Source organism: Sinocyclocheilus rhinocerous, unplaced genomic scaffold (genome assembly GCF_001515625.1).
Source record: "Sinocyclocheilus rhinocerous isolate Xijiao unplaced genomic scaffold, SAMN03320098_v1.1 scaffold538, whole genome shotgun sequence".
Classification (NCBI taxonomy): domain Eukaryota; kingdom Metazoa; phylum Chordata; class Actinopteri; order Cypriniformes; family Cyprinidae; genus Sinocyclocheilus; species Sinocyclocheilus rhinocerous.
In genome coordinates, this window is record NW_015650838.1 from 387,241 (window position 1) to 394,340 (window position 7,100).

General features: G+C 38.9%; 1 protein-coding gene across 1 annotated transcript in view; it reads right to left on the reverse strand.

The window, feature by feature from the left end:
* The window catches only part of LOC107712634 (disks large-associated protein 3-like), a 184,979-nt gene extending 178,831 nt beyond the window's left edge, over positions 1-6,148 (reverse strand). Inside the window, exon 1 of the mRNA XM_016517951.1 lies at positions 6,050-6,148. The gene's annotated coding sequence lies outside the window, so the exon portion shown is untranslated. The remainder of the gene's footprint in view (positions 1-6,049) is intronic.
* Positions 6,149-7,100: the final 952 nt, after the last annotated feature.

The window sequence follows — 7,100 nt, forward strand, 5'->3', positions numbered from 1 at the left end:
ATAGATAGATAGATAGATAGATAGATAGATAGTCCATATTGTGCATTTCAGCATACTCAAACATGCAAGTGTTACGTGCCAATACCTACACAATGAGAGCCAGCATAGTCCTTCACAAATATAAAACTGGAAATCAACAGAATACCCTGCTGCTTGTCATGGTTGGTTAGGACAAAAACATTGAATATATAGCTTTTAGTTTTGTTGCTTTATTGTGTTGCGGTTAAGACATTAATTTAAATCATTTGTAACGCATTAAATTAGAAATGAATCCAAAACCCAAGCATCTTCACTGGTGGTCTCAGACTTCTGAACCCCACTGTGTATTAAACAGACGCCAGAGAGCCCTTTGGGACAGTTATAATCATATTTCTGAGATGCAGTCTGAGATGCAGGTGAAAAAGGGTTCAGACCATGAGTGCAGGGCAGATCTCATAATAACAACATAATTAGAGCGATGAGCATATCCTCTCATAAGTCCATTGATCCATGATTAAAACCATTTATAAAATCCAGACCATTTGCAGAGCAAACAAAGAGAAAGTGTATATAAACCCCACATGTGCATGCACACAATCGCGCATATTCACTCTCAATCTTCATAATTCAGTGAATGCAAATATCCTACTATGTTTAGAGTATGCAAAGCTTGTGCAACAGCAACAACAATCATGCAGAGCCATGTTTCACTCTTCTACTATATCCCCCACCCTCTCAGTTCTTCCCTTCTACACTCTCTGCACTCGTTCTCCATTCACTTTGCTCTTCAGTCTTCCTCTGATGTGCCCGTTTCTCTGCACTGTGCTTCAGGAGCACTGCAGTACTAGGGACGGGACGGTGGGGCGAAAAGGGCCGATGCAGAACCAGATCATAGAGAATATCAAAACGAATTGACAAAAATGTAATTCATTTTCTTCACACAGATACATTTGTGCCAATTATCCACTGCATCTTTAAGCTTCCAGCCATGTATTGTTGTACCCTGATGCATTGGACTCGTTTGATGCTTACTCAAATCTTTCCACACATTACATCATTTTTTCCTCTAGCGGCTCATGTGTGTTTCGCTTTTCCTTTTTTTGGAATAGACAAATAGGTTTTGAAGACCATCAAAATGTTAGATAATATTCCGACTGTTGTACGTGATCATTTCCATTATGAATTATCCATTCAACTAATCATCTCTTTTCTTTTTAACATGCCAGTGAGTTCCTTGCGGTCTTGGAAATTTATTTTTATGAATTTCCATAGAGTAATCAAAATTATTTTCTTCTGTCATTTCTAGACAGACCCTTACAACAGACCACCAGCATGATTATAATAATTACTTACCACTCAAACAATGCCTGCCAACTCCTCATGTGTCTATGAATGGCACTTAGTCATAGGCAAGGCTGATCAGAGCCATTCCCACCACCCAGAATAGTCCTAAAAAAATCTTACAGAAAAGCAACCACATCAGCAGGCAAAATGGCAGCACCTTTCCTGCAAATGTTAACACTTTCTCACATACACTCTTAAAAATAAAGGCAATGACCGATCCAAAACTGTTCTACAGCCTGACATCACAGGTCTGTAAAGAACTTTGAATGCTCCATTTTCAAACTTGATGAATATAATATACTTTTTTTTTTTTTAATTTTTGGGTGCAAAATAATGAATGAATGAATGAATGGATAAATAAATAAATGGAAGAATTTCTAGAAAATACTTGAATATAATATAATATAATATAATATAATAAGAGTCTTAGTCAGTATATCACTTCAAAATACTTAACATTAAAACGTAGCATTGCAAATGCTTTTTTTAAACTAATCATTTGTTAAACTAATCAGATATTTCCCAGATAATTTTCAATAATTGGATTTGGCCTCAATGTAAAGCCACACAAAAGCTAATAAATTAAATTAAATTATTAGTATGATATGATATGATATGATATGATATGATAACGTCTATATACATGACAATATAAACAGATTCTTTATATTTTAGTCAGTGGGTCTCTTCAATTTTTTAATTGTTGGGTTCAAAATAATGAATGAATGAATGAATGAATGGATAAATAAATAAATGGAAGAATTTCTAGAAAATACTTGAATATAATATAATATAATATAATATAATATAATAAGAGTCTTAGTCAGTATATCACTTCAAAATACTTAACATTAAAACGTAGCATTGCAAATGCTTTTTTTAAACTAATCATTTGTTAAACTAATCAGATATTTCCCAGATAATTTTCAATAATTGGATTTGGCCTCAATGTAAAGCCACACAAAAGCTAATAAATTAAATTAAATTATTAGTATGATATGATATGATATGATATGATATGATAACGTCTATATACATGACAATATAAACAGATTCTTTATATTTTAGTCAGTGGGTCTCTTCAAAATCCTTAGCAGTGAAAAGTTTGAAAACCCCTACTTTAGAGAAACATCTGATGCTTTAAATAACCCAGAAACCAACATGCTGATCTCAAGAACCTACAACTTTATCTGTAAAGAACCATATAGTAAAAAAAAAACCCATACAGCTAAAAATAGTTCTTGAGAAGTAGAGCATTCTTTACTGAACCTAATTATATAAGCCATAGAAAATGCTCTGGACGTATACGTTTCCTTCTATATTCAGGACTGGCTCATAAAGCACTCAGATACCCATAAACTCCTGTATTGATAACCAAAATGCAAAATGGCCTTTTTACTATGGGATGCTGTGTGGTCAGACTGAAAGCGGTCTTATGTTGCACAACGATTATGGATCGCTCCGTTACATTTTTAAACAAATTTGAGTAATTGGCACGTACAATAGACCTTGCACTCTCCTCATATGTTTTATGCTCCATTTACACATGGTTGAGAGTAGGTGTGCATTTGTATTTTTTTTCATTTCGACTAACATTTTAAGAATATGGTCACTTTCAACAATCCAAAAATTTACATTAGAGCCACCTCTGAATAGTTCATTCTGCTCGTAAATGAGGCCCAATGATAAATCCATAGCCTCATGGCAGAGAATCTTCGTAATCAGTGTCTGGATACTGCTACGGCGTTGTGCTTGAGTTAAATCAAGAGGAATCAGGAGCTAGATGAGGAATCTCACAGGGGATAACTACTCTCTGAATCCGAGTAAAGATGAGGTCTTACATGAATATGTGTGAAAATGCTGAAGGAACTGTTCTGTGCCTTGAGAGCATGAGGTACTGTCTGTTTAGCTACTACAAACTTCACAGTGGTGGTCAAAATAAAAATGGACAGGCAGATAGCCTGCAGTGTAACTCCCCAAAGGCTTACTTTATAAGTAGGCAGGGCAGTGTTAAGGCAATGGTCTACTGCTGAGGGAGGAAAAGTCAACAGCAAAGGCATTTGCTTGCTCCGCACCAGTCTCAAACCTAAATTAAACATTTTTGGTCTCAATTTGCTATAATAGAATGAACTTTAATTAGCAAATAACTTAAAAAAATAGAAGGATTCCAACATAACCCCCAAAAAAATCCCACCTGCCAGACTTTACCATTAGATAAAACGTCTCAGGTTACTTATGTAACCATGGTTCCCTGAGTAGGGAACGAGACACTGCGTCCTCTAGGGGTCGCTATGAGGAACGCCTCGTCGTGACCCGTGTCTGAAGCATACATTGAAAAAACACCAACTCGTTGGCCGGCGACAGCCATGACGTCACTACCGGTGCGACTATAGTATAAATAGGCGACGGGAGCTACACATCATTCACTTCTTCGTCTGAAGCTTGCATCCGCAGCATGGCAAGAAACCTAGAGGACGCAGTGTCTCGTTCCCCTCAGGGAACCATGGTTACACAAGTAACCTGAGACGTTCCCTTTCATGGGAACTATGAACTGCGTCCTCTAGGGGTCGTTATGGGGAACGGTATACCCACGCCACCATGCTGAAGGGAGTGCATGCCAAACCACAGGCAAGCACTAAGTACCAACTCTACCATATTGCTATGGGAGTCGCCCCTGGGACGTTTAGACGGCTGTCAGTGACGTTATTCCCTACGGCCAAAGGCCTAGGCTACACACCCCAAAATACTTACCTGTTAGGGCCAGACTCCTGGGCCCGGGGTAGAGCTCAAGGCTTGGAATCAGAAATAGATTCCTTTAAGGGAATACGACCAAGAGCCTAGAATCATACTAGTCTTGGCCTGTCACACAGGGGCTACCGCACATTTCTCTTTGTATGTGCTGAAGGAACTGTCTCAACAGACCCCTAGTAGCAACACCCTGTTAAAGTAGGTATCCAGAGGATACATAGGAGGAGTGGTGCCCAAGGCGGTGCCCCTCTTTACTTGAAAAGAGAGACAAACGAGAACGGAGCTTTTTCATTGGAAAAAACTCGCAATGCACGCAGATTGCCCCCTCGAGGACATCGCGTGCGTGCTCTTCGCCCAAACAAACAACACATAGATTGTGTGTGTCATCTGGTGTCAAATAGCGATGACACGGATGCACACACCTTCTAAATGCTCTGCTAGTGCTCGCCATAATAAATATATAAAATAATAAATAAATAAAAAAATGTTTTTTCAATGTATGCTTCAGACACGGGTCACGACGAGGCGTTCCCCATAGCGACCCCTAGAGGACGCAGTTCGAAGTTCCCATGAAAGGGAACACATAATTGTGTACTCATAAATACGCTTCCATTATCTCAGGCTTTTTATTATTATTATTATTCTCTTTTTTGACAATGAGAAGAATTAAACTGATTTGGAGGATATAAATAACCAAATCATTTATCTTGGCATAATTAGCTCTGATCCCTTTTTTCCTTCCCAACAATTAGGTGTATCTTCTCTTTTCCCCCAAGCAAAAGCCTCTATGCCAGCAGAGAAAAATGAATTAAACTTAGCAGTTCACGTGTCATTTTTCTAAATAAGGGCGAAATATAATTGAGTCAATGAGCAGTTAGTTAACCTACTTATTCAATTCGCCTCTGCTCGAGCTACAGAAACTACACAGCACACTGGCAAGCCAGTACCATCAAGACATCAAACAACAGATCAATGCAAATGATCTTGTGACGTTTATCATACTTTGACCCACTTCTCTTGAATTAAACTATATGCACCAGTGATATGAAAAATAGGCTGACAATAGCTGTTCAAATGAGTCACACTGAGAAGAATTAATATTTAAATACTAATTGCTTAGTGAACATTTGCCTTGAAGACCCAGAAAACACACCCTTATCATCCCAAACCTTTTTCAGATCCTATATCAAATGAGTTCATTAACTCTCCATTTACACGGCCCATAGCTTTCGTGCAACAAACTGGCCAAGGAGACAAATTTGAATCAATACCTTCTCACAGAATCACATGATTTCATCCAGGTCACATATGCATACTGCATTTTTATCACAAAACCACTATAGCTCAAAAGCCTTTACATATGATGTGCTTTGACAGTCTAGCTCAATCTGCAGACCTTTATCATCCATCTCACACTATAACTGGTGAGTGTGATTCCGCTTAGCACATCCCTGTCCAGGAGATGCTTTCACAGTCAGCAGTCAATTATTCGTTAACTTAAGTTGCTCCAAGGATCAGAGGTCCCTGATAAGCCCTCAAATTCGTAACGGCTCCAGTGCTCCGTGACAAAACTTCCAAGTGCTGTCAAGTTGTCACAGCCGCAAAGGTCTTGTGAAATAAAGCCAGGCAGACGGGTTCATTTAGTACAGGTGCTCAAGATGACCTACTAGTCATCTAAAAAAATAATAATAATTGGACCCAGGGGCAGGCTATCATGTCATGCAGGAAATACCCATCAGGATGTGCTTCCAGCATGGGTAACATATCCTTTGGCATAACCCATACCCCTCAAATCAAAAGCATGCTTATGATGTGGACAGATCATCTTGAAAGGTAAGTCCATGTGCACTGTGACAGCTTCCAATGGATATTTGCATATTATATCCGGCTTTTAACTTATAGGACTAAAAATAAAAAAATAAAAATAATAATAATAAAACCACGCAATGCATTAAAGACGCATCCGCATTTTGCTTACCTTGCGTTTAAGTTAGCAGGTCAGACTCGCATTCCCGTACTGATAATATTCAATATTCCTCCGGGCCGAGGGTTCGGTGCGCGTGCGGACAGTCCGTTGCTCGCCGCTGTTTGAGATCCTGACAGCAGCGCTCAGGATTCCCTCTTTCCCAGCCTCGCGTTTCCATTGGTCCGCGGATCTCCCCCGCAGCACCTCACTGGGAGGAGGGGCAGAGAGATGCACTCACACAAGAGACGACATTCAAATGCATCCGAAGAACGACTCTGCTTCTTAATGAATGAATATGCTAGTATGTTACAGTGGTTTAGGACTTTTAAAATGAAGGCATAAAATCTGCGTGTGCAATGCGATGTCAGGACTGATGCGGGATCCATGGAGCAACGAATCTACAGTGCTTTGAAACAAAGGAGCAATGCTGCTAGTTGTTTTTCCCCCAGTACAGTGTACTTCAGGGTCAAATTGACATTACGCAGAAATGACTTAACTAGAATGGATGCTAGTCACATTTCTGAAAAGTACACTGGTGTGACAGACGGATAAAGCATCTGTCTAATGTGTTGATTATGTCATTGTGACTTAGTGATCTGTTGTGATCTACAGGGAAAGTAAGAGATGCCTAATAAAGTCAATAGTATAAGTGGGCTAAGAAAGCACTGGGTCGTTAGTGGACTAAAATGACATTCACATGTGATGACGCATCAACAGTTTAAAAACTGACTGTTTTTTCAAGATTTAACAGTTTCATACAATACAATGCACCATTACACAATTTTCTGTGGGATCACTAAGGCTGGGTAATTTTTCTGTCATAACAAATTACTAATAAATCAATAGATAATTGTAGCGCTATTATGGTGAGCCGTTGTTATTTCTGGTTGTTAACAAGGCAGATACATGTCAACGCTCAGCATACAAAGCCTGACTATTGATATTACAAAACAACGAGCTAAAATTTATAACAAAAGCAACAGCATGTAATGCCGAAATGCATGCTGGGAACATAAGTGTCCACTTAGTACTGTGGAAATCACGCTATTATATACAGGGATTA